We start from the raw sequence: 25,799 nt of genomic DNA, 5'->3' as shown, positions 1-25,799 counted from the left end.
ACTCCCAGTCTGGTTTTAGAGGTGGACGAGGGACCGAAAATATGGTGTTTTCTGCTTGACAGGTTTTAGAAAAGTGTATTGAGCAGCGTATGCCTCTTTGCCAGGTGTTTGTGGACTTTACTAAGGCGTTTGACACAGTAAACCGTAAGGATCTCTGGAAAGTCCTGGAAAAATTTGGTTGGACACCTGTTTTTACGGAAAAGTTCAAGCAACTTCATTATGGTATGGAACGTTGTGTCAACTTCAATAGTCGGCTATCAGAAGAATTCCCCATTGGTAATGGAGTGAAGCAGGGTGATTTAGCTGCACCAAACTTGTTTTCGCTCTATCTGACTTCTGTGCTCTGGTATCGTTTCCACGATTGCGATATGGGTGTTTATAGCAAATTCCGAACGACTGGAGAGGTGTTCAACCTAAAAAGATTCCAAGTCAAAACACTTGTTAGTGATGGGTTTATTAGGGAGCTACTGTATGCTGATGATGCTGAGCTGGTGACACACTCCACAGTACATTGATGGATCTCTTCACGAATGCTTATACCTGCTTCGGACTGACAGTTAGCATTAAGAAACCTAAGGTCATGTGCGCTCCCGTTTCTGGTGATCTGTATGTGGAACCTGATATTTCCGTCTATGGATAGCGCCTTGAAGTAAAAAAAAAAAGTTGTCTACCTTAGTAGTATTTTATTAAATGGTGGCACTCTTGATGCGAAAATAAGACAGAGAATCAGCAAGGCATCAGATGCATTTGGAAGGTTACAAGATAGAGTCTGGTCTGATGGTGATCCAACTCTGACAACTAAAATGTCAGTATATCAAACATGTGTATTGCCATCTCTATGACTTTGAAACATGGACTCTGTTCCGGTCACATGTGGAACGGCTCGAGAAGTTTCATCAGCACTGCCTATAGCACATTCTTGGTTTAAAGTGGAACAATTTCGACTCTGATACATGTGTCTCAAAGAAGGCGTCTGATCGCAAGCAGTGAAAGGCACCGATATACAGGGGTGCAGAGCAATTTATAGCAACCAAGATAGACTGAGCGAGGCTCAAGAGGGCATGTAGGAAACACCAAACCTTGTCACCAAATCATGAAGATTACTGGATCTGTGAGTTATATGATCGGGCTCTGTTGTCCAAGGAAGGTCTCGTTAATCAAATGAAAGCGCACAATGATTCAAGTTCCGTTGCTGTTAGGTACATCCAAACCAATGATTAATTCACATCTCATTATTTTTCATAATTCTTGGATATGTTACTAATTTCGACAATCGTTTTTTTTAATAATTTTAACCTATAGTTTCAGCTTTTAATATTTAAAAAAAAGAGTAATTTATAGGTTAAAATTATTTTAAAAAAAACTATTGTCGAAATTAGTAACATATCCAAGAATTATGAAAAATAATGAGATGTGAATTAATCGATTGTTGTGTTTGTAATGAAATAATAAACCCAGACAAAATATCAGTTATCATTTTCGCAAGGATGGGCGCATTATGCTGGTTACAATTATAAAAAAATGATTGTCGAAATTTGTAACATATACAAGAATTATGAAAATGATGAAATGTGAGTTAATTGATTAGTATTTTTTTAATGAAATAATCGACTCAAACAATATATCAAAGTTATTATTTTCTTAATGTGGGATACTATTATGAAAAATGTTTGTCGAAATTAGTAACATATCCAAGAATCATAAAAATGATGAAATGTGAATAAATCGATTGATGTTTTTAATGAAATAAATAACTCAGACAATATATCATTGTTATTAATTTTTTAAGGGAGGGGGTGATAATGTAGGTTAAAATTATGAAAAATGATTGTCGAAATTAGTAACATATGCAGGAGTTATGAAAAAAATCATTAATAACGTATTTATTGATTGGCGTTTTTGTAATAAACTAATCGGCCCAGACAATATATCAAAGTTATTTTTTCGTAAAGGGTAAAGCGATATGTTACACTTATAAAAAATAATTACCAAAGTTAGTAACATATCCAAAAATTATGAAAAATATTTAAATGTAAGTTAATTGATTGGTGTGTTTCTAATGAAATAATCGACCTAGACAATATATCAAAGTCGTGATTTTCGTAAGGGATGGCTAGAATGTGGGTTACGAAAGATGATTGTCGAAATTAGTAGCATATCCAAGAATTAGGAAAAATTATGAAATGTGAGGTAATTGATTCGTGTGTTTGTACTGAAATAATCGGCCCAGACAATATATAAAAGTTATTATTTTAGTAAGGGGTAGGTGATAACGGCAGACAATATATCAAAGTTATTATTTTCATAAGGGAGGGGCAATAATGTGGGTAAAAGTTATAAAAAATGATTGTCGAAATTAATAACATATACAAGAACTATGACAAATAATGAAATGTGAATTAATTGATTGGTCTGTTTGTGATGAAATAATCGGCCCAGGCAATATATCGAAGTTTTTATTTTAGTAAGGGGTAGGCGATAACGTGGATTACAAATATCCAAGATTATTGTCAAAATTAGTAACATATCTAAGAATTGTGAAGAATAAATCGATTGGTGCGTTTGTAATGAAATAAACAACCCAGAGAATAAATCAGTTATTATTTTCGCAAGGGGGAGGGCATAATATGTGTAAAAATTATAAAAAAATGATTGTCGAAATTAGAACATATTATGAAAAATGATGAATTGTAAGTTGATTGACTGGTGCGTTTGTAATGAATTAATCGGCCCAGCCTATATATTTCGTAAGTGGGGTTGCGATAATGTCGATTAAAATTATGAAAAATGATTGTCGAAATTAGTAACATATCCAAGAATTATGAAAATGATAAAATGTGAGTTAATTGATTGGCGTATTTCTAATAAAATAATCAACTCAGACAATACATCAATTATTACTATTTTTCGTAATGGGAGGCGATAATGTTGGTTAAAATTATGAAAAATCATTGTCGAAATTAGTAACATATCCAAGAATTTAAAAAATAATGCAATGTTAGTTAATTGATTAATCTGTTTTTAATGAAATAATACGCCCAGACAATTTATCAGTTTCTGTAAGTGATCAACAATATTTTCCTGAATTTTCAATGTTAACTTCTGGGAATGACGTCACAGTTGTAGTGTGAGTAGAAAGACACATGATTATGTTGCTTTTTTACGTACTTTGAAGTTCTCTATGAATTAACAAACCTTCACTTTTGAGGTGGGGCTGGAGAGAGCAATGTCCATTTTGGGGTGGTGCAATCTCCCACAAGTTCATATTCCGGAAATGACATCGTTTCTCTTACTAATGTGTTGTTGGCGGTTGTGGTAGTAAGGGGAGAGAACTATATTTATATTGAAAATTGTGATAAAGTAAAAGTTGCTTAATGATCATTCGCATCAATGCATTTATGTAATTATTTGGAAGACCTGCTGAGTTATGGTCAAGAAATTATATCATTTCACTTAAAATGATGCTGTCAGTAGTAGGGAGGGAAATAACACAGTAATGTGGAATTTTGTAGTGAAGCAAGGGTTGCCTAATCACAATGCTTCTCAACGTATTTGTTTATTTGTTTGTAAAGCCCGCAAATGAAACAGAGTAATGTAGAATTTGATAACGAAGCAAGGGTTGTCAATGTATTTATGCATTAATTTTAAAATCCTGATAAGAAATCTTCCAAAAATGACAATTTTTCTGACAATAATAGTGCCGATTAGAGAGAGAATGGCAATTCCTAGAAAAACAATGGCAATTCCTGCCGTTCAGAAGAATAGAATCCAAACACGAAGCCACCTTTGGTTCTCTTTTGTGTGTGTGTGTGTGTGTGTGTGTGTGTGTGTGTGTGTGTGTGTGTGTGTGTATGTGTGTGTGTGTGTGTGTGTGTGTGTGTGTGTGTGTGTGTGTGTGGTAAAGTGAGCACTGTTAATGTTTTATTAATAAAAATACTTCTTTTAAATTCGGTTATTATTTTGAATTCAATAATACTCTATAATGATTATTAGTAATTGTATAGGAAAACTCTATCGAGATTAGTTTTATTTTTAACACGTTATATGAACGTTTCATATGAACACGTTATATATTTTGAAAGATGTCTTCTACTTGTTCTCATGCATCTTTTATATTTAATTTTATTTTATTTCTTTCTAATAAGTAACCTAAATTAATACTTTTCATGGCACATTTAAAGAACATCGCATTGGTATAACATATGCCGTAGTTTAATTGACAGAATTAAGAATTGTTTTTATTTGTTATTTAATACTTTACTTTCGTTATTTTAAATAAGTTTTCATCTTTTTCCAAAAGTTCTTTAAAGTGCTCGTCTGAGCTCCAGTTTCTGGTCCCCCCTCGCCAATCTTACTCGAAAAACACCCGTCTAGCTGAAACCACTGTCAATACCTTTCCCTACTCTTTAACTGTCCTTAAATCAAAACGCAGATTCCATGGACAATGCTTTTTTCTTAGAACTGCACGCATGTGGAAGTCTCGTCCGTTTACCTGCTTCCCAGCTGACTACAACGATTGTCTTCAAGTCCAACGTAAACAAATTCTTGATGAACCGCCCCTTAAGTAATCCAATCTACCAAATTTCCATTAATAACGACTACTACGATATTATACATTTGATTACTGTACACTCAATAACCCTTATCATCGAGTGGCTTCATAGCCTTAATAAGTGGTGACTCCTATGTAAAAAAATAGATATTTGTAATACATTTTATTAGATTATTCAATTTAGCCTGAATATTTGTAAGAAATGTAGTATATACCAATAAACACACACACATACATATATATATATGTGTGTGTGTGTGTGTGTGTGTGTGTGTGTGTGTGTGTGTGTGTGTGTGTGTGCATTGTAATACAAAATATTTTCACACCATAAAAAAATCCACAGTACTAATACTTACGATTTACGTGAGTTTCAGAAATCATATATTCGAATGTTGCTTCACTCAACATGAAAATGCAAAAAACGTTAGGAAAATATAGCTTTTTACGTTGATAAAAGCTTATCCGTAGTTCTATGTGTGTAATGTCTATAATATAAAGCTGAATGTCTGTGTGTGTGTCTGGTCACGAATATGCTCCTATATGGTTGACGATTATAGAAAACTGATTACATATAATGATAGAAGATTATCAAGACACAGGAATCGGTATGTTTGATCTGGCATAATGATGATTCATTAAAATTGTTGGGTCTGCGTACGCGCCTGTTCCACAAAGTATGGAAATAAAAAATTTGAAAATTAAAAAAAAAAAAATGTTTAAAAATGGTTTTGATATAGATGTACATAATAATACTTTGATGAGTATGTTTTAACTTGAATAGGGATGGTATAATAAAATTGTGGGGTCTGCGTTGGTGCCTGGCCTCCATAGAATGGAAATTGCCACAAAGACTTTTCATATCTATCCGTGTAAGTATACTTTGATAATTATGTTTCAGTTTGAAGACATGTGGTATAATAAAATTATAGGGTGTTCGTTCGCGCCTGACCTCCATAGAATGGAAATATATCACAAAGTATAACAAGATTTCTTAATATAGATCCACAGAATATTTTGATAAGGGTTTTAGCGTGAACAGGTATGGTATAATAAATTATGGGGTTTATCTATTTTATTTTTACTTTCATCATATTTTGCTTTGGTTTTGATACTCCTAAATTCGAAGCTATCTCTTCACAACCCTTCGTTTTCATAACCTATCATACTTTCATAAATAAGAGTCTATTTTCTGTAGGCTGTTTTTGAACCCACTCAACGACTTGAATGTTCAAGCGTGTCGAAAACTTTTTACGATATTATCCAGTATTAATCTCTAGTATAATATCCAGTATTAAGTATTAAGCTATTCTAGTATAAGCTCTGACGATAATGTATAACTCGGTGTTTATATTTTTATTTCTAGTTTCGTCTAAACAATCCTTTTACATTGTTATAAACGTGTCTAGCACTGCACGAGACTGTGAAGACAAATTTCGCCTTGACGTCATACGGACGTTTAAGACACGTATGAAAAAATTATAGCCAGCGAGCTGCTCTCTCCTGACCCCTATAGTTGTACTTACAAGACATTAATGAATTGCTTGAAGTGACTCCTACTTGCTATTGTTACTGCTGTGTTGACGGAGTGGGAAGAAAGAGAGAAAACATAAGGTGAGAACGAATGGAAAGCCTGCGGATATTAAGCGCTCGAATCATTCAGTAAATCATACGACATAGAGAACACCTCTGGACATAGATTATGTAGATAAATTACATATGTATGGACGTGGATAGGTACGTATATATATATATATATATATATATATATATATATATATATATATAAATATATATACATATATATACGGATGTTTTCTTTTACTCTTACCATTAGCACCATATAAAAGATGTGCAACACTTTTAATAACCACCAAGATAGATTCTCAACATAAGTAGGTATCCACGTAAATGATATTTATATAATACAATCTAAGTGATATCTAAATAATACAATGTAAATGACAGCAATATAATACAACGTAAATAATATATCTCTAATATTATGTAAATAATATACTGCTTTCTAAAACAGTGTAAGTATTTCAAGTTATGAAACAGTTTCAGTCGAATTTTATTATGCTCGTTCATATTCGATGATAAAGCAGCAAAATTAATTTTTTTGTTAATCATTGCTGATCTAATTATAAATTCTATTATATCCGCCGATCGTTTCAAACAATTAGATTCTATTTATCTTTACAATTTTACCAAACATTAAAAATAGAGTAAATTTCTTTAAAATAAGATGTAGCACAAGGTCAAAATTTAGTCAGCATTCGTTCTTTTTGGTCTATTCTCTCAACTATTTTCAATTAGCAAAATACCCCTTCATCCTATGAGTGAAACATGCTTAACATTATCTCAAATACGTAGTCTGTTATTTTTCATTACAATGATATATGTACGGTTTCATCAATTTGAAAAGAGGGGATAAAACAGATTTGCAAAATAGGATTCCTAGTGTAGTTGTTCGTAATACCCTCCCAAATATATCTACATATGAGTTGCTTGCTATTTATGGAGCCGAAAATAAGCAACATAGTTCTTAAATGAGTAAAAAAGGGCATTATTGGGGATAAATAAGAGTAAAGGTTGGTGGGATACTGTACTGTTCTCTATGATAGACATCATTTTTGGAGGGCAAAGGTGGAGCAAAATAAAAATTGGAAGGGGTATCTCGGATGATCACTAATACCGTAAATAAAGTAAAATAATAGAAACCAGGACTCATTTGTACCACGACCTAACATATTTTGCTGATTCGACGTAGGCCAGCGTGTACAATATCTAGGCGGGGTACACGCATTTACACTTGGTTCGTCCAAAAAATACATATCCAACTCTTTTTAAATAGTGTAGGGTGCGATCCCTATTACATCTGGTTTTGACTTTAAGCTGATTTAAATGCGAAATCAGGTAGTAATTAAGAAGATTATTCTCCTCTACCCTATATGACTACGTGTGAGATTCACACTACTAGTCTATGAAGACATCACATTGTTTATATGTTTATGTGTATATCAACTGCTCGAGGACGATGCAATCTGTCATCTCGTATGAAAGGAAAACATATTTAGAGACATGCACATACACACACATATAAGGATAGCATCTATAAGTCATTAATTTACACTACTGAACCTAATAAGATTTTGGTCGAGATAGAATATACTTAGCTCTATGTTAACAATTTTTACTACTTCCTGTCGTTTGTTTGGTAAATTTTTAGACATCATCATATACTATGATTCTAGAGTACAAAGGTTGCAACGCCCAGACTTATTTAATAAGTATTTACTACCACTTCTTAGTATAGACCATTTTAATTTGTATTCAATGTTTTTTCTTAGTCCGCTTACCTATTTTGCTTATGTTGTTGTTTTTTTTTTCTTATTACTTACGATAAGTATTTTAAATAATGTTATATGGTTACTGAATCTGTCCTTGACGCACCAACAGCGGACCTTATATATGTTCTGGTCCTATTCTTCTCAATGATTTCACATGGACATACTATATTAGAAATGAAACGTTTACTTTCTAAGGGACATTCGTTAATATTTCTACAGTTACAAAGTGATTCATCAGTATTTTGATTTGTCATATAACCAACCTTATTAATTTCATATTTCATTGTTAGAACTTAGTTTTCGCTAAGTTAGTACTTGTAGAGAATAATACCATAACAGTATTTCGGTTTATAATTTTTCTACGTTGGTCCCTTTTAGTAAAAATGTTATCAATAATTACATAAAATTCATTCGGTAAATAATTTTGTGTTTGTGCGCTGTAGTGCGTATTAAACTATGTATAATTTCTACATCTATTTTTCTTTATTTTCAATATTATCTTGTAGAGTTCATTATTTTCGGAGTTATTAATACTAGTAGTATTGCTTTTATAATTTATACGACTAGGTTATCCATTGCCAAATGATATGAAATAATGTGGGATGGTTTCGATGTTGTAACTTTTCCTTCAGTTAATTCATTATTTTAATATTTAATATTTTAAATTTCACAGATCTTGCTAATGCTTCATTATAATATTTTTCTTGTTATTCAAGATGTGTTTATTATAAGATAATCCGGACATTCATTAAGATTTGCTAGGTATAATAGCTTTCTTTAGCGAAATTAGATAGTTAGATTTATAGCTAATATAAAATAAGGTTTAGTTGGGCCCATAGTATGATTTATGTGTATTGCTAATTAAGTTAAAGGTGATATCTGAAAATTTACTATTTTATTGTTTATATCAATTAGTTATTTTTAAGTCAATTTCATTAAAGAATTTATGCAACTGTTATATACTTGTTTCTAAATTTCTATTACTGGAGTCAATAAAAATAGGGCATCATTTCTATAAAAGCCACGTCTTGTCCCTGGTACCTTTCTAGTGATATCTTTAAGAATGTGTAGAGTTTAGGGAACCGATCGTAATATCAACGTTTAAATCCCTAATTTTTCTAGTCTGGTATTTATTGTTATATTTAATTAATGTTTTTCTAATTTTACTATACTAATTTCTAGTTTTGTTATATTTGTCGCAAGTTCTACTGCCATAACAAACAATTTGGGGAAATCGATGGGTAATATGAATCAATGTCGAACATTGCAAATTTACTATTTGATCAATTCTTTGATGTATTAAACCAGCTAAGAACCATCCTCAGATGATAACCACAGATCATGAGTTACTTTGGATTTTAATTTTGGCAATATTCTATCTAAAATCTTTCTGCTTTCTTACGTCTGAGATATTGTGTATTAATCCAATTAATATATAAATAAATATATATATATATATATATATATATATATACATATACAACACAGATTAAAGATCAGGTGAAATACAGTACGGAGCGATCATACATTCCTGTTATATGGGATTACTGCCTTTCCCCTGCCGACCTAGCAATAATACCCCAGAAGATATTGTATTCCTTTCGATAATGGACTGCCCAGGTTGTATGAAAATACTTCTCCTATAATTATTTTTCTATAATTATTATTCACCACCCCAAAAACATTTTCAATATATGTGCTGAAAAGCAAAATATGTATTTATTCACAGCTGAACATTTTGCTAACCGCATTTCATTTCCCCTGATGATATGAGCCATTATTGAAAATCCATGAATTAAGGAAATTAACATAACTCCTCCCTATATATTACTTGTGTCAAACAATAAGTTCTTAATTCGAATAGATGCGTTTATATTTTGATTTTCAGAATTTAACTTTAACCAGTAAACTTATATATATTTATATATATGTATACCATACGGTATAATCACGTTGACACACCGGTTCTCGTCAGATCATCGAAGTTAAGCAACGTTAAGCCTGGCTTGTACCAGATGGGTGACCATTTGGGAATTCTAGGCGCTGTATGTGCTCTCCGCTTATCTCGGCATTGTTTCCAGTCGTCTTGTACCTCAACTTGCCACTGGTATGCATCAATGTTCACTCAGGAGAGACATGGTTGAGGACTGCGCAACTCTTGCCACACAAATTCACCGCGCAGGCACCCTTACATTGGGTATCCATAGTCTGTCAAGACTGAAGGAAGCCACGATATATATATATATATATATATATATATATATATATATATAATATATTATGTATTAACAAGATCCGTTTACCGGCGTAGCCTGGTGGTAGCATGCCTCCCCCCGTATAAAAAAATAAAAGTACGGTTGTTGTTGTTGTTGTTGTTGTTGTTGTTGTTGTAGCCCAGCCACCAACCTTTTCATGTTAAGAACGGCTTTTAGAATGGACACCCCCGACCTCCCCATATTAAGAATGGCTTTTAGAGACCCCTTTTTGTGAGTGGTTGTGGAGTTATCAAAAAATTTGCTTGAAATGTAACTTTGATAATCGCTGTCAGGATTCCCACGCACAAATAAAATGAACGAATCAAAAAATTTGGTGGGTGCAGTGTTGGTTGGCCCATCTCACTAATATGGCAGGCAAGGTATGGTTTAGGGTATGGTATTTTTGTTGGCAAGACTGTAATTTAGGTGGCAAAATACCCTAGAACATTCTATCACTTAAAAGGAACTACATCCCTGTAGTCGCATGTACGTTACCATGTAAACATGGCACGAATTGAAAAAAGAAACACTATAAACAGAAGTTTTCTTTAAATAATAAACAATTATTTATTTTAAACAATATATTCAACATTTTGTTTATATTATAAAGAATATAAATAGAACACTTTATAATTTGAAAAATGTAATCCTTTCTAAATTTTAATTTTAGATAACAAAAACAGAATTTAATTATAATCTTGAAATAAATATTATTCACAGACATTGTTTAATATATATACCTAAAAGAAAAAATAGGAAAATTAGTTATTTAACTTTGTGACCTATTAGCATTTAAAAATAAGAACAAAACGTTTGATATTAGTTATTAACCGTGCGAGTCCTCAGAAACTATTTAAAAATTAAACAAACCTCTATTTAAAAAATGAAAATAGCAGCGAGTACACGTCCGAGTGCAAAAATTGTTTCTAGTCGTACCTGCAGTAGACAGGCTTGAACGTGCAACACTATGAGGATAAGGAAGTGAAAAAAGTAAACACTTCGAAATAAAGCCTTTAAAACGTATCTGGAGGCGTGAATGATTTTTCAAACCCAATAAAATAAATTCAAAAGTTTAGTCCGGCTGACGACCTCCTCTCTTTGTCTCCTTCTTTTTCTTTCTCTCTCTCTCTTTCTATCTATCTACCACTTTTTCTCTGTTAATTTCCGTGTATAATTGTTTCTATAGTCTTTGGTTTTCTGTACTCTGAAACCTCCAATTTCGTGCACAAACGCTTTTTGTTCATGTAGAAAATGGTGTAATAAACAGTAATATAGTAAATGTAGTATTATATTTTGAAAAAAGGAAAAAAGCAATTGGTTTGTTTTAAGTTAAAACGATGTCAGGGTTTAGAGAGAACGGCCATGTTTGTAAAGGTAGCGTGTATATTTATTTACAAAGATGTGTATTCCCGAATAAGCGATGTGTCACCTTACAGCCAATGAGAATTGCCGGAACTGTACAAGGGAGAAAATAATTATTTTTGTAACGAGAAAAGGAAAGGCAATGGTTTGTGTATGAGTTTTTTTGAGCCCGTGACGAAGGTATACAGGGAGGTATATTTATAATGTGTATATTATTTCCCGGTGTTGACTGGTGGTGGTAAGAGGACTTTAGATTTAGAGAGAAAGTAGTAACTACTTCCTCAAGAGATGGGGAGATGATGGGCTCCTAGGATACAGTGTAGAATTTTATTATAACGACTAAATATGTACAAAATCTCGTTCTAATGTAACATAAGAGAATGGCTAATAGTGTAGACATGATAAATTTGTATGTGGTATCTGTTGTCGCAAACCTACGGTAATTTGGTGCAGAGGGGAATTTCTGCAATCTATATATGGAGATATATACAATAGCAGAAAGACTCAACTTTATTCGCAATTGAATGAGGATCAACAAATTTTAAACTTTCCCATATTTTATTATAAAATGTTTATTATTTATTTTGATTATAATCCAAATCGATGAAATCGATAATTTTTTTATCCAATCGATTGATTATCTGCTCTAGTTGGGGGCCGATCGCAGTGTACAAGGAAAAAGCTTCGCGACTTCCGCAATAACTTAGTAGTCCACAATACAGTTCGTCTTTATTGCACTATAGAGAATATACTGTTCATTTAATTAAATTATCTGTAAATAATGACCCCACATAAAGTTTTAAATGCAAACGTCAAGTATCATGGTTCACTTGTGCTCTAAACAGATAGATCCATTTCGAACGCACCTCTCTATTATTAAAGAATCAACTGATGATTTTATGAAATTACTTTTACATAAATACTTGAATTAAAATTTAACGACAAAAGTCAAGTATCATGATTCAATTGTGCTCTAATAAGAAACATTCATTTCGAACGCGGCTCTGTCTTATTAAAGAATCTGCAGTTGATTTTATATGCTGAGTATTTCTGCTTGTGAAATGATAAAGTTTCTCAAGTGCATTTGTGATGTTAGGTTGTAAAAATGTGTTAACCTTTGTCAACGTCGAAGTTCCTTCTTTAATCGGATTTTTTTATTATAGATTTTCGATATTTACGGGAGATATTACAGTACAAAGCCTATGTAAGAATACTTCCAGACACGCCAAATATCTTCATGCGAAATTTAAAGAAAATCAGTTCAGCCGTTTCCAAATCCATAAGGAGCGATTCCTCTCTTTCGCATACACATACAAATTCATTTCATATATTAGATAGATAGATAGATAGATAGATAGATAGATAAAGATAGAATTATATAGATAAAGATAGAATTATATAGATAAAGATAGATAGATAGATAGATAAAGATAGAATTATATAGATAGATAGATAGATAGATAAAGATAGAATTATATAGGCATATAAAACTGAGTTTCTGAATTTTTTAGATGAGGATTGGTTATTCGTATTATTTGGATTTATCGGATTACTGTTCTCATCTTGAGTGTCATTTTCACACTGTTTTGGTCGATGCAACCATCTTCAGGTTTATCTTATCGAACCGGAAATGTTTCAGTCGATCGGGAATTTGGACAGTTTTTCGAACGGAAACCTTTATTGACTTCACGGGGTTAGCATATTCTTGCGGGGGGGGGAAGCCATGACTAGGTAGAGGTCCTAAGTAATTTGCCATTGTTTTTTTCGGTCGCCCACACAGAAAATTGAACTTTCGACATTCAGGTGATTATCACTTTTACAATTAATTTCCACAATTTTTCCAGTTGATTTCATACATGAAATACTTGAGGAAATGGCGTTAAGATCACCATCTCTAAAGTCAACAATGTGATTGCGATATGTGGATGACATACTTTGGCCCCCATTAGGAAGAGGTTCAAACATTACTAGGCCATGTGAACTTTACCCGTCCACCATACAGTTCACGATGGAAGAAGAACATAACAACAAATTCTGGTTCCTAGATGTGCTGATAATCCGCACTCACCAGTGGTTTATGAACATGTATACCGAAAGCCATCTTCCACTTGACAGCACCTAAACCTCAACTTCCACCATCCATATCATGTAGAGAAAGGAATTATTCGTTGCCTACAACATCGAGCAAAAGCAATATGTAGTAACAGAAATAGATACCAAGAAAAGATGGACAGTTTAAGAGAAACCCTCTACTGAAACAACTAGCAAGAGAGCATGACACCACCAATGCTTTTATTCCCGTTCTCACATTACACAACATATAACAGACATAATACTATGCATAGGAATTTTCTAAGGTAGTTAATTATTCTCGTGAGGGCGTTATAATTCTACAGGAGTTAGTCGCTTTGAAAGCTGCATAAATAAATACGTAATGACTAATTTCTATGGATTATGGCGATAATTTTACACAATGTGGATATCTCCGCTCCAGCTTGCATGAGATCATTTTTGCTCCGTTTTTATTCTTGTTGAGAGACAATACACTTTTGAAAGAATTACCTCTTACTCCTCCCTCCTCCAACTTAATTTATGAAATGAGCAATCTGAAACTGTTTGTCTGTGTTTCGTCTCTTTATGCTCGTTATCTCGGTGCGTTGCGTTTATTACGGATTGCAATTCGCAGGAAGATAACAACGAATGTCTTCTAAGGCTGAGGCAAATATCGCACTAAAGATGATGACAGAAACAAAGAAATCCATCCGATGAGTAAGCAGTAAGAGATTGCAAGAGAGACATTGACAGATGATAAATGAATAAGAGCTGCTAAATTATTTTTATGTTGAAAAGTAAATGTTATAATTGGTAATTGCTCAGACTTACCAATCTCTCTAGTTTCTTATATATATTCATTTATTTATGTATATATATATATATATATTTATATATATATTCATTTATTTATGTATATATATATATATATATATATATATATATATATATATATATGAATTCGTGTATTTAAGTAATATCTTCTTTCATTTAAGAAAACATTGTTAAACATAATAGAATTTTACTGCTTTATAATTCCATTTTTATTTTTCCGGTTCTCTTTATAATCTTTTTTTAATAAATGTTCGACAAGTATCACGATCGCTTTCAATGCTTCGGTGAGAAAAATGAATCTACCAAATCAATTCAGATAACAAATCTGCTTATTTATACGGAATATTTAAGCTATATAAACCAATTATCCCATTCTGACTATTATATCTTTAATTATTGCTCCTATACATTTATTGTTAAAACTTAACTTATCAGTCCGTATCTACCCAGTTAGTACAGCGAAAAGTCCACACAAGGCTTTGATTTCGTATATGCTCCAATAGATAAAGATGCTCTTTTTAGATTATAATAGACATTTTTAAAAAATCTCTTTATAGAAGTACATCGCCGTGTTAAAAATTATTTACGCTATTAAAGGCTTAAACTGAAATGTTTTCCATAAAATGTAACTTTTCACAGCACTGCAAAATCTAATCACACGCATTAGTAATATAAATAGGATATAAGAATATAAGTAAAATAGTAAAGGTGTCTTCACATGTCTTATTTCACATCGTCGGGTCTACGCGTAATAAAGCTGCTTGATATCATGTTAGAGAGAGGTTTTCTGTGAAAACAATCAAACCATGTAGAACACGAAGGTATGGAAGATGAAAATCATCTCATTGCTTTAAAGGGATTGTGTGAATTGATACTGCTTTTTTCATAAGATACTTATGAAATAGAACCAAAGCGGATCAGTAATTATTCTTAAGCGAATCTTACCTGCCTTTGTAAACAAGGGTATCCTAGATTCATGTATTCAATCATATCAATTTCAATTACTTTGACAATCAAGACGTTCTGAAATTTGATGAAATTTCTTCGTCATTCCATAGCTGTCCCAGGAATTCGCTAAGTTGAGTTAACAAGGCCGATAACCGTTGAGCATTTCTACTTCCTGATTCAGGCATTTAGTTGTCTACATTCTTTGAATAGTGAAGTTGTTTTCTAATATTGAAGAGATTCTAGGAATTTGTAATGAAGAATTCTGTTGGTTATTTTCTCAGACGTCTTTGATTATTGGTTCAATAAAATTAATAAGTGTTGCTGCCAAGTTCACGTATCATAGAAGCGCTTCACAAAAGTGAAATATCTCTTCTATAATTGAGAATTGATATAAACGGACTATAGAAAGTATTTACTTGTGTGTTTTTACCTTCAATGTAAATTGTTATTTTGTCTTTGTTGATACATTACCTTCAATCTCATTTGCTAGAAAATGATAAACACCTTCAGCATTTGAACGATTTTTACTGTCGTTTACAGAAAATTGCTCTCTTATTTGGGGGTTGTAATTTAATAATCACAAGAATTATTGCTTGGTTTGTTTATCTCACAACACTGTCATTTTTTTAAATCTAGCTGGAATTACTTAACAACATAAGAGATAACTTTACTTTCATTAATAATATCCTACAAAACATAATACAATTTATTATTGCTTTATGAAAATATCAAAACTTACATATTGTTATTTTAGTAATGTCATTTTTCTTTCGACTAGTTCAAGTGTGTTTCCGGAAATGATGCATTCATTTGAGGAAATAATTTCATTTGGACATTTTATTATAGCCTATATAGTATACAAGCTTTCCAATCAGAATAAATAATTCCTTCCACAGAAAAAAATAATGCCAGACTTCATTCGTTTAACCGTTATGAATTACTGCTTTGTTAAATAGTTTCTGTAACTGTTCTGGCTTATTGGTACGATTATTACCAAATACCTGATCGCTTGCAAATTTCCGACATCTATGTGGGACATTCATACGTACCTTTTTGCGTTTAATCCTTTATTTTTTTTTATTATTTCGCGAATGTGTAAAAAAGATTTCTCATTCACTGGCCGAGACCACATCATATAAAGATGTTTTTCTTGATTTTGAAATTTAATAAATAACATCGTTACAAACTTGTAGGTAAACGTTTATGATGAAAAAAAACAACATTTTTTCAGAATTATATTATTTACATATATATGAGTATTTTCCTAACTTAGATTTTATAAAAGGTTTTACTTTTCGATTTACAATTTTTCTATTTTTTTCTTACTTACTTGCTTGAATTCACATTCTTCCAATATTTTCCCGATTTTGAAATTCAATAAATGACACATTAGGTCGTTTTTAGTGTGTGGTCAAAACACATCTTCCCTAAAACACTGGACTGTTACTTCTCAGAATTCCCTAGTCTAGAAGGACTTATATTTGTCAAAGCAAGCTGAAATCCTACTTTAGTCACCTAATTTACTGACAATGAAATGGATTCTTTTATTATTTTTTTTCAGAATTTTACTCTAATAGATTTTTTTTTAATTAAGTCATAATTCTTTTTATTTCCACTGGGCACTCGTGGAACATGATCATTGCCATCTAAAAAACGCTGGTAGTAAAGCGTGATTTTAGACGTGTTCAAATAACGAGCCACCATTTCCACTACAAGTTCACCATTTCCACACAAGTTCAAAGAGCAACAGGTTGATAATCAATGCTCTTCTAAGTGCAGCCATAGGGAATTGTGTTGACCTCGAAATAGATATTTGAGGCACACCACCGTTAATTTTGTGTGCTTTCAAGGATTTCGTTGAGACTTTCCTTTATTTTCTTTCTTTATTTCTAAAGATTTTTCATTCGTCTCGTATTCTTTCTTTCTCAATCAAATCCAAGGGTTTTATCTAAAATTGATTTTGGCGTTACTTGTTTCACGAATATGAGTTAAACGAATTTTTCTTCAGAACGCGTTTTGACTGGATCCTTTACTCTTTCCTAATTTGAACTTCTGTATGCATCAACAAGTATAAGTTTCGGTTAGATTCAGACAAATATGTTTCTGGTATGTCAGCAATCTATTTTTACGGCTTTACGTTATTTATTTTCTTAGAGTACATATTTCAACGATATAAGACACCGAAGTGTATTATTCTAACAACAATAATTAGATTGACCTCGGGTGTCTTTCTACGGTTAGTCTATCTAATCAAGAATTCTTTTAATATCATGAGTGATGCAAAATCATTGGGGCACATACATAATAAGCTACTTTTAAGATTCTATTTTGTACTTAAAGAATATCTTTCCCGTAGTTTTCGTTTTTTTTTTTTCCTTCTAATTTCCTCAAATTACCTTGCGCTCTTCACGCAGCCGACGAAGATATGATAACATTATTACGTAAAGAAGATCGTCGCCAATGGCCGTATAAGTCATAACATAAATGTTCTCTTTATCTTCTTCGGTTCAGAACAATTTAGATACATAAATTCTGTATAAAGTCTTTCATTCTGTCTGTCTATCAAATTAATCTATATTTTTATTTCTATTATATGCACATACACACATATTATTATTATTATTATTATTATTATTATTATTATTATTATTATTATAATATAGAAGTAAAGAAACATTTTGAAAGTGAAATCAGGGTAAAATCAAATAGAGAAATAAAAAGGAAGAAATCGTATTATGTGTTCATCAACGTTTCGTCTTTATTTCGAGACTTCCTCTGGATGAATATATATATATATATATATATATATATATATATATATATATATATATATATAATTTCACTCTCAAAATATTTCTTTATTTCTATATAATAGTAATAAAAATTATTATTATTAATAGTAGTAGTAGTTGTGTCAGTAGTAGTATGAGTAGTAGTACTAGTAGTATATAAACTAATACTAACATTATATGTATGTATATATAAACCTAATCTGTCTGTTTATATGTGTGTATGTGTGTTTGTATGTCAGCCTAAAATTTTCGACAGAGGCGACAGATTTTGACGAAATTGCTTTCGTTTTGAAGATCGACTCTTCGGTAGACAAATATTGAAAAATTGGCTAAAAACAATAATTCCTTCACCCTCAAGTGGGAACCTTTCTACAAGCAGGCGTCGCATTTTTCGCCGATATTTTCGAAAGTCATCTCTTCTTTTCGATTGACTAGCCTTAATTTAAATCTTCGCCACTTCTGGTTTGGCGATGGATGTAACGGCAAGAAACGTCACGCATTTTTACGTCCTTTTCCTCCTTTGTAGTACGGGTTCGAGCCTGCTTGCCTACTACCACTTTTGTTTTTGCTCAACACACACCTCCAAACATCCGGGCAACGCCGGGAATTCAAGCTGATATATATATATATATATATATATATATATATATATATACGAGCTGTACCCTGCCACGAGTTGCTGTGCCTCAATTCAACGAAATGGAAAAAATTCCAAAATGAGAAAATGCATTTTTATTACATGCTTGATTTACCAGAACTTATGCACATTTTTTGTTGTTCTATTTTCTAAACATATATAATTTTCTGGTTTGCCGAATCTTGGAAACGCAACATAAAATGTCTACGTAAGGAACAGTCAGTGTGTAGATGAAAGCCACACAATTGTAAATATTGTCCTCGAAGTTTATTCATGGTGATTACAAACGATAATCGAATTGGAAATTGCAATCTCCTAAATTGCAATGGCGTATCCAGTTGAATCATAGGAATGCGTGGAATGAGGACATCTTCACCTTTGAAAGGTCTTGTTAAGATTGTTGTTCTATGATATTGTTCATTAATTTTTTTTTACTGCAAGCCATGTGCCATTGCAAAGTTTGGGACCGGTTTATATTTCGCAACATGGTATTTGGTGCGCCAATTGTCTATTGCAGTACATCCGGTGGCATCCCTGGCAAATGTAGTGAATTTTTAAAATTCTGTTGGATAATTAATCACTTTGTCTGTTTCCACAACAGTGCCGACGGGCCTATATGTGACTATCTAACTTGGAATTTTAAGCTGAATAATATAATTAAGTTAATCGACGTCTTTGTTTTGAGCTGCAAGAATAGCTCGTTTACTCAGCCAACTGGAATTCTTATAATTAATTTGAATATCTGGAAAAACATTTTTGCTAACTCTTCTTTTGATGTAACTTAATTACAAGAGTTATGAGACAACGAAAGTCGCCCATAACTCGGATCAGCCGGCACTTTTCAGTTCCCAATTTTCAACAATTGATGCGAAAATTTCTCTACGGATCGATCGTTCTGCTACTGGACACGCATATGTTGACTTTAATATCTTCACATGGTCCGTAAAATGCAGTATTTGAGGCAAGTATTTATTTCATTTGCTTGTGTTGATTGAGAAATTACAAGTAACGTTTGTCTAAAATCTCCTGCAAGCAATATTGCTGGATTCACAAATGACCTGATATTGCAATCTTGCAAGAATCGATCAAGAGCATCAAGTGATTTTTTGTGTGCCATTGTGCATTCATTCCAAACAATAAGTTTGCATTTCTGCTATATTTTCCCATGCTGGATGTTTTGGAGATATTGAACATGGGAATTTTGAAAAATTGAATGTTTAATCGTAATTTTTAAAAAATGGGCAGTTCTTCTACTTGGTAGTAAGGTCGCATCTATTCAAGAGCTAAGACTATGCCATTTTGTTATTGAATGGCTGCCAAAATCAATTTAGTTAGAAAGTTTTTACCAGCTGTTCTAATTAGCAGTATTTTTCAAATAACTTTATATTCTCACTATAAGTAATTTAGGTGACTAAAACAAGATTTATCCATATTTTGACAATACTTTATTCACTGTAATTTAAATGACTAAAACAAGATTTTCCCATGTTTTGACAAAGCCTTATTCACTATAAGTAATTTAGGTGAATGAAATAGTTTTATGTTTTGACATGTTATGTATTCACAATAAATAAATTAGGTGATTAACATAGGATTTATTTATGTTTAGACAATACCTTATTCACTGTAATTTAGGAGACTAAAATGGGATTTATACATGTTGTTACAATGTCCTTTTCACGGTAATTTAGGTGATTAAAATAGGGTGAGGGATTAGAGAGGGATAGATAGAACGGAAGAAAGAGGGGTTGAGATAGAAAAATAGATAGAGGGGAAACTAGAGAAAGAGAGAGAAATAGAGAAAGAAAGGGAGATACAGAGATACAGAGAGATAGAGGAATTGATAGTAGATAGTACTCCCATTTAATAATTTTCATGTCAGTAAAATAGGATGTATTTGGAGTTTTAAAAGAGGTTTGGCTTCCGTAGTTCCCTTAGGTTATGGGTGCACTTAGAGATTTATTCCTTTCCATTGTAGCCCCCAGAAAATAGATATGAAAAATGTTTGTTAAAGTTTGTGCCATATTTTCTTGGAGTACAGGCGCGAACGCAGACGCCACAATTTTATTATACCATCCCTATTTAAGTTGAAACATACTTATCAAAGTATTCTTATGTACATCTATATCAAAAATCCTTGTAAACGTTTTTTTTTTTCATTTTTTATTTCCATACTTTGGGGGCCAGGCGCGAACGCAGACCCCACAATTTTTATGAACCACCGTTCTGCCAGATCAAACATACCTATTCCTGTGTCTTAATACTTCTTCTATCATTATATGTAATCAGTTTTTTAAAATAGTCAGCCATATAGGAGCCTATTCGTGACCACACACACACACATACACACAGACGTCCAGCTTTATATAATATATATATATATATACATAGATAGATAGATAGATAGATAGATAGATATATGTCTGTGTGTGTCCATGTGTGTTCGTGTGGTTATGTGTGTGTGTGTAAATGTGTGTATGCGTGTCCATGCGTGTGTGTTTTCATTTAGTATTTTGCATTGAGACTGCTACATTTGTTAGATCCATGGCGTGGGAGCATCCCTACTTTTATACTTCAATCAAAATGCCTAAAATTAAATAAATTATATACAAATAAATCATTTTTTTTTATATTAATAGCATATTATTATATATTAATGAAGCTTACTGTTCTGATATTGGATGACTAAGCTTGTTTAATTTTGTCAGAAATATATATATATATATATAAATCTGCCATTGAAATTTAAAGTAGCTATAGATTATATTTAGGTGATTTACTGCTTATAAAAAAATAAACAAACAAAAATAAAGAACGAATAATTCGACCTAAATTATCTTTTATGAATGATCAAATGTTCAAAAAGTGTGTGTAATTAGTAAGTAAACTAATACTTTTAATTCAATAACTTTTAGTTTTCTTATTCTATTATAAGCTTACAATAGATCAAATTGTATGTATAAAGTAAAATGCTTCCCCCCCCAGCCATTTTATTAAACATCGTAGCTCTAGATACAACATTTCCATGTGCAAATCTATGTAGGAAACTATTTAGGCGGATTTTTGATGTTTGCTTTCGAAAAAAATGCGTTACTTGGTTTCCCTTAATACATTTTTATTCGCGTCCACAGTTTTTTCTACCAGTTATACATATAAGAAGTTTGAAGCATTTTGACGCTCACAGCTACCAGGACTACCGTAACATAATATGCGATTATTTTCTGGCACCGCAATATTCAACATTTTCTGTCTTACATATATTAAAATAATGAATGCTAAGTAGTTTTATTAGTATACAGCACGGTCGTTGATAATGCTCAATCAAAGAGAGCAAATTATATTTTTTTATCATTCTTTATGTAAATACAGTCATGTCTTGCTACGATGTAAAAACCTTTCCAATCAATTTTCATTCGTCAAAATGTTAAAATGTTTTTTTTTAATGTTTGTATTTTAATTTTTCTTGCCTGATGAAATCAAATATGATTGAAGCGGTCTGCACATCGTAGCAAGTTATGAAATTATTTACATAAAGAATAATATATATGTATGTATATATATATATATATATATATATATATATATATATATATTTATTTCAGGTCATGTCATATGTTACTGGAACCATGTAACCCAGTACTACCTGCGTCATGGTCGGGTCACCGGCGACTAAACTGACTTGTTTGGTGAGGAGGGCGGCTAGTCTCCCTGAAGGATTAAAAACAAGACCTTCCAAAGGGCGAATGAACTCTTTTTCTGGGTCAACGGCCAACTAGCACCGTGTATATTTGTGTGTGTGTGTGTGTGTGTGTGTGTGTGTGTGTGTGTGTGCGTGTGTGTGTATGTGTATTGGGATGGAGAGGGCTCCCATAAGCTGTGGTGAAGGCAACCTTTCTAGGAGAAGCAAATCTCTGATTTAAAAAACCATAAAGCGGAAGACCAGTACCCGCATTAAGCTGGTCTGCAGTTTAACTTGTTGCTGGCTATCTTGCTCTTGCTTGTTGCTGGATTTCAACATTTTGAACCGAGAGAGAGACTTAGCTGTCGTACAAAGCTAAGACTCTGTAACATCATCTTTGTATAGATACTCCCTCAGGTATTTGGGCTCATGGATTTTAAATGTCTGAGGGAGTGGCACTCGTCTGGCAAGACGTTGCAATCATCATATATATATATATATATATATATATATATATATATATATATATATATATATATATGTATGCTTGAAAATGCCATGTTCTTATTTTGCTACGTCATCATTTATAATATCATTATTTTACCGATGATTTTTATGTATTTCTGAGAATAACGTCACACTTTTTGTGTTACCAAATTATCTTTTACTGATGTCTTTTACTTCTATTTTAGCGGATGACGTCATATCTTTCTGATATCATTTTCTTCTGCCATCATCCAGTACACACAAAGACAAACAGACATTTAAGGTTTCAATTAATATATAAATGTATGAGATATACTTATATAGTATACATGATTAATCAATTACTGTTTCACATTGAGTTTACTTTTATATAAATGTTTCCTAAAAATAAAATTTGACTAATTTGAAAGAGCGTTCGAAATCTGTCCTGGTGGCGTTAGAATCTCTCCATTTAACAGAATGATAGTGACGAAATTACAGGAGAATTTTGTGGTCTATATTAACCGCAGCCGCATATAATAATTCACGGCTGATAGCATACATTATTACAGAATTGTATAGTATGTTAATACATTCATACGAGCTTTATTATATGCCACAAAGTGTCCCTGCTGAATTATTCTGTTCTTTGGTTGTTCTACTTTTCGCATCATCTTTCTAGTGTATCTATTTAATTTCTGTGTATTCGTTGGAGACGTTTTGGCTCCATTTCTTGCGATTACTATCAATTTAATTGTTGCAATCGTCGTCATCAGGCGGTTTATTATATATATATATATATATATATATATATATATATATATATATATATATATATATATATATGATGATGATGATTGCAACGTCTTGTCAGACGAGTGCCACTTCCTCAGATACGAGCCCAAAAATTACTTCCATCGCCACAGGACCATTTTAATAGACAAATATGTGAGGGAGTATCTATACAAAGATGATGTTACAGAGTCTTAGCTTTGTACGACAGCTAAGTCTCTCTCTTGGTTCAAAATGTTGAGATCCAGCAACAAGCAAGAGCAAGATAGCCAGCAACAAATTAAACTGCAGACCAGCTTAATGCGGGTACTGGTCTACCGCTTTATGTTTTTTTTAAATTAGAGATTTGCTTCTCCTAGAAAGGTTGCCTTCACCACGGCTTACGGGAGTCCTCTCCACCCCAACGCACACATACATACACACAAACACACACGGTGCTAGTTGGCCGTTGACCCCCAAAAAGGGTTATATATATATATATATATATATATATATATATATATATATATATATATATATATATATATATATATATACGCTAGTGATGGGAAGTTTCCAATATTTTTCCCGATTTCGATACAATTGCCGATGCTGTCTTGAATTTCCGATTCTGATACAATTACCGATTCCGATTCTTTTAAAATCTCTTAATATGCAGTTGTAGAACCTTTTTTAGATTACCGTAAATGTGCATGTATTATATGCATACATTTTCACAAATATAAAAATATACACTTTTGAAATGATCTATAGGTTTAAAGTTTACTGGTGATGAAAAATCAACAAATATTTATCATTTCACCATCAATATGAACCGTGGAAAATTACATTTAAAACAAGATAAAACCCAACAGTAAGCAATTAAAGAAATCTTTTTTTGCTTTGGAAAATAAGCGCTAATTTTTTCGATTCCGATTCTGCTACCACAAAAGTTACGATTTGTCGATTTCCGATTCCGATTAATCGTCCGTATACTAATATACAGATCGACTGTTTTCTGGTCAGCTTGGCGTGAATAACAACATTTAATACGATAGAAATAGCTGTTTTTAAGGCTAATTTTTATAATTCCTGTAAATATTGTTAATCTTGCTCAGATAGAAATCACTTATACTCCTTTTTAATCTCGACATCGCTTACCAAACTAATTCTTTTTTACAGACGAATAAAACATAAAAATCTAAACATTAAAACGAATGGAATTTGCTAAGATTCAGTGAAATAAAACGTATAGACGAATAAAGTAAGACCATTATCAATTGATTTGCAAAGCTTACCCTAAACTTAACCTTTCGTATTTATTTGGGATGTAATTTTTGTTCCTTATACCCCATTGTCTCCCTTAAAACCTACTTCTAAGACCAATTTAGCCTCAACTAAAATAATCACGCCTTGCGCATTCCTAGCTTAATCAAGTATTTGGAGCGTCAGCGATTGACAAGCACCTGCTTACATACTAGCTCGTCAAGAGAAAGATTGGGCATGTGACAAAGAATGCTAACACGTTCCCCACATTTTCTTTTTAACCCTCTTTCTCCCTCTTAACATCTTTATATATATATATATATATATATATATATATATATATATATATATATATATATATATATATATATATATATATATATACGAGACACGTTCGAAAAGTCAAACCTCCCATTTTTATTCCTCCAGAAGGATCAGAAGGGGTTGCTAATTGCATTGTTATGGAGACTGAACATATGCATTCATGAATTGCCGCTCCATCTCTCTGCTCTTAATATTAACGATATTAGAAAGAAATCCCTATTCATTGATGTGCGTCAGAAGCAGGTATAAGTAATTGTAATCCTCCATGAAGAAAAATGTTACTGATGAACATTCGCGGATCCCGTTGAACGTTTACGAAGCCGATTCAGCTGACGTTAGCACAGTTGGATTCGTCGATTCCAATGTGGCGACAAAAATGTGAGTGGCAAAGCACGTTCCGGACTTTCACAACTGAGGAATCCTCCATCGCTGGCAAAAATACATTTAGAATAGTGATAACTATGTCGAAAAATAAATTCTGAAGCAAAAAAGGTCGCTCGTTTTAATGGCAC

The 25,799-nt window shown here is 32.3% G+C and overlaps 1 protein-coding gene and 1 pseudogene across 7 annotated transcripts in view; one reads left to right on the top strand and one right to left on the bottom strand.

Moving 5' to 3' along the window:
* Positions 1 to 25,799, bottom strand: part of LOC145277818 (protein shifted-like) — a 593,688-nt gene that overhangs the window by 404,411 nt on the left and 163,478 nt on the right. The gene's annotated exons all lie outside the window — the stretch shown is intronic.
* On the top strand, positions 9,838 to 9,954 carry LOC145278408 (5S ribosomal RNA; annotated as a pseudogene).

Source organism: Euprymna scolopes, chromosome 6, assembly GCF_053919585.1.
Source record: "Euprymna scolopes isolate OS-2025 chromosome 6, ASM5391958v1, whole genome shotgun sequence".
NCBI lineage: Eukaryota > Metazoa > Mollusca > Cephalopoda > Sepiida > Sepiolidae > Euprymna > Euprymna scolopes.
The sequence above is the reverse complement of the archived record's forward strand: the minus strand, read 5'-3'. Positions and strand labels throughout refer to the sequence as shown.